We start from the raw sequence: 2,952 nt of genomic DNA, 5'->3' as shown, positions 1-2,952 counted from the left end.
CTGAGAGACAAGAGGCAGCCACATGAAAATTAGAAAGAATAAAAATCTTGCAGGCTACTAATCCAAAAGAGAGTTACCTGGGAATACTTTATCAGAGGGGCTCATTGAGCTCTATTACCAGATGTGAAGCCCCACCAAGAAAATCCACACTGTGCTTTATTGCTACATTTTATATTTCTTCCTGCAGAGGATAAAATTTGTTGGTGTGATTCAGTGCACTGATTGCTCTCATTTAAAAAAAAAAGGATTTAAAATTAGATCTTACACTTGAACTGTCTAATTCACTGCTATTGGCTAACATGTAACAAAGTTACCGGAAAAAGGAGCTCTAATTTACTTAACTTTGGCCCAATCCTTTGCTAAATATTTGTGTTAGTTCATTAAGCATCTGAAGTAGATATTATCTCCTGCTTCTAATAAAAATACAACGAATGTCTGTACACTTACCAGAATGACTAAACCTCAAGAGAACAATAATATAATCTTATAGAGCAATGAGAATCCTCTTACATTGTCGGTATAACCGTAAGTTGGTACAACCACTTGAAAAATGTTTGGGATTATATATTGAAGTTGAATATATTCATACCCTGTAATCCAGCACAATTTCACCCAAGAGAAATGTGCACATGTCTATCAAAAGATAGCAACGTGACTGTTCACAGCAATAGTGCTATAAGGGCTAATTTCAGCAGGCCTAGAATTATCACTAAATTGTTCTGCTGAAATTTCTGCATCACAGTGACCCCCCCCCATCAAGCCATGAAGCCTATTGATTTGCCAAGTGTTCCTTTGTAATCAGAAGTCTAAGAAGTTTTGAAGTAGTTTGTACTCAGTTTATCAGCATTATTATTGATAAGAGTGATGCTGATGATTCACACCTCATTTATTGAGACTATCAGAAACTGGTTACAAAGCAGGAATATGCTTACTTGACCAACAAATTGTAAAAATTAACATCTGAGATTCCATTTCATGCTCCTGGTTCTAAAGTGTTCCATGTATATACTGGTTCCTAATTGGAGAGAAAAATTGTGTCCAGTATAGTCCTTAACAGAGAGAAAACATTTAGAGCCTGAGTCTGGTCCATCTGGACCCCTTGCTGTTGTTTGTGATGCATATCCTTACTTTAATGTTTTTTTCTGTATTGAATCCTTTTCCTGCAATAAACTATAGACTTGGAAAAGAAAAACAAAAACAAAAAAGAATGTTCCTGGTCACACAGCTAAAGAATAGCAGCTCTGAGTTTCAAAGGCAGGTCTTCTGGAGTCCAAAGTCCTTGTTTGTGCTACTATGCCATGATCTTCCTTTTCCTACAGAGTAGTAGTAAATATCATGCTTGCTTTAACAGTGGACCCACTGAGGTTAGGGGGAAATACGTACCTTGGGACACAGCATTAGATGAGCTCGGTAGGAAGTCAGACAGATGCTCATTTCCCAGGAGCTACACTGCCAGCATTCTCTGCCCAGTGGGTTGTAATCTCTTGTCCAGATTGTTCAGAGGAGCTAATATCATCCCTTGAGGGGGCCTCACAAGTTCCAGCTATAAAAGGAACGGAAAACAAATCTATTGAACATTTAAACACAAAACTAATGGAGGGATAGGCATCATGGCACTCTGTAAAAGGAAATTATGCCTAACTAACCTATGCAAGTTCTTGGAGTAGGTAAATAAACATGCAGAGAAGGAAGAAGCAGTGGCTGTAACTGAAGATGGATTTAGGCTTTCAATAATCTTTCCCTAGTGAAACCATTGGGCAATATAATTACCATAAGTTTTGTAGCCTGTTTTACCATGTCTAGGGAACTATAAGAAAGATAGAAAGCCAATGAAGGAAAGAAAGAGATACTTTATATAATGGAGAGATGTGAGTGGTATGGTACCCCAAGGATTAATGCTTGGAAAAAGTTTACTTTTAAATTTTTATACATAGTCTTAAAGAATAAAAACTCCACATTTACACACAACACATTCTAATTTGAAATACTAACATAACAATCCTTCAAGGTCATGTGAATGGGCTAGGAGATGAAGAATGAATTTGAAGTGGTCAAGAATTAAGTAACATATTCAATCATTCATTGACCATCTACCACTTTTTAGTTTGAGGCCAGACACTAGAAATAAACAGAAGGCTCCAGCAACAAATTAATTCATGATCCTTGGTTTATAAGTGCAGCGTTGTGATCCGTGGTGCCAGATAATTTGAATAAAATGGATAAAAATTCCTTCCTTTAAAGAGTATATAGTGTAATACAATGCAAAAAGTGCAAGGAGAGATACACACGCAAAATGCTTTAGCACAGGGCTTCTGTATGTTAGCATTATAGACATTAAAATTTTTAAGCTGGATGATTTTTAGTTGTGAGGGGCTGTCCTGTGCATTGTAGGATGTTTAGCAACATCTTTGGCCTCTGCCTACTAGATGCTAATGGTACCATTTCCAGCCAAGTTTTGACAACCAAAAATGTCCCCAGACATTGCTAAGTATCACAGAGTTAGGGTATGCAAAAGGGCACATCATCTCAGCCCTGAGGTAATGGTGGGGAGGGAACACTGTAGGGGGGTAAGAGGAGGTGGCTGAAGGAAGGTTTTTGGAGATGTATGAGCATAGTTTCTGAGAATGAGCAGGTAGTAGCCAGCCAGAGGCAATACAGACCACATCAGAAGGCTTTCTTGAAGGTACAAGGAAAAGAAAACCATGACTTCTCAGTTTGGAAATTTAATTCACTCTACATCATTGAACATTTATTTAGTGCCTATCATATTCCAGGTACTAAGAATACAAAAATTCAAAGGAGGTCACAGTCGAGTCCAGCAACTCTCAATCTCGACACCTCCCTACACTTCTGTCCTGATACTGTGATCATTTCTGGAGTTTATCTCACACGATTTGTTACTTGGTTTGTGTGTGTGTGTGTGTGTGTGTGTGTGTGTGTGTGTGTGTGTGT

At 38.0% G+C, this 2,952-nt stretch overlaps 1 long non-coding RNA gene across 1 annotated transcript in view; it reads right to left on the bottom strand.

The window, feature by feature from the left end:
* Window positions 1-1,385: 1,385 nt before the first annotated feature.
* The window catches only part of LOC125925375 (uncharacterized), a 113,834-nt gene continuing 112,267 nt past the window's right edge, over window positions 1,386-2,952 (bottom strand). Inside the window, exon 3 of the long non-coding RNA XR_007458815.1 lies at window positions 1,386-1,543. This is a non-coding gene — a long non-coding RNA (uncharacterized LOC125925375). The remainder of the gene's footprint in view (window positions 1,544-2,952) is intronic.

The sequence above is a fragment of the Panthera uncia genome, chromosome F1, assembly GCF_023721935.1.
Source record: "Panthera uncia isolate 11264 chromosome F1, Puncia_PCG_1.0, whole genome shotgun sequence".
Classification (NCBI taxonomy): Eukaryota; Metazoa; Chordata; class Mammalia; order Carnivora; family Felidae; genus Panthera; species Panthera uncia.
Note: the sequence above shows the minus strand (reverse complement) of the source record. Positions and strands in the feature narration are given on the sequence as shown.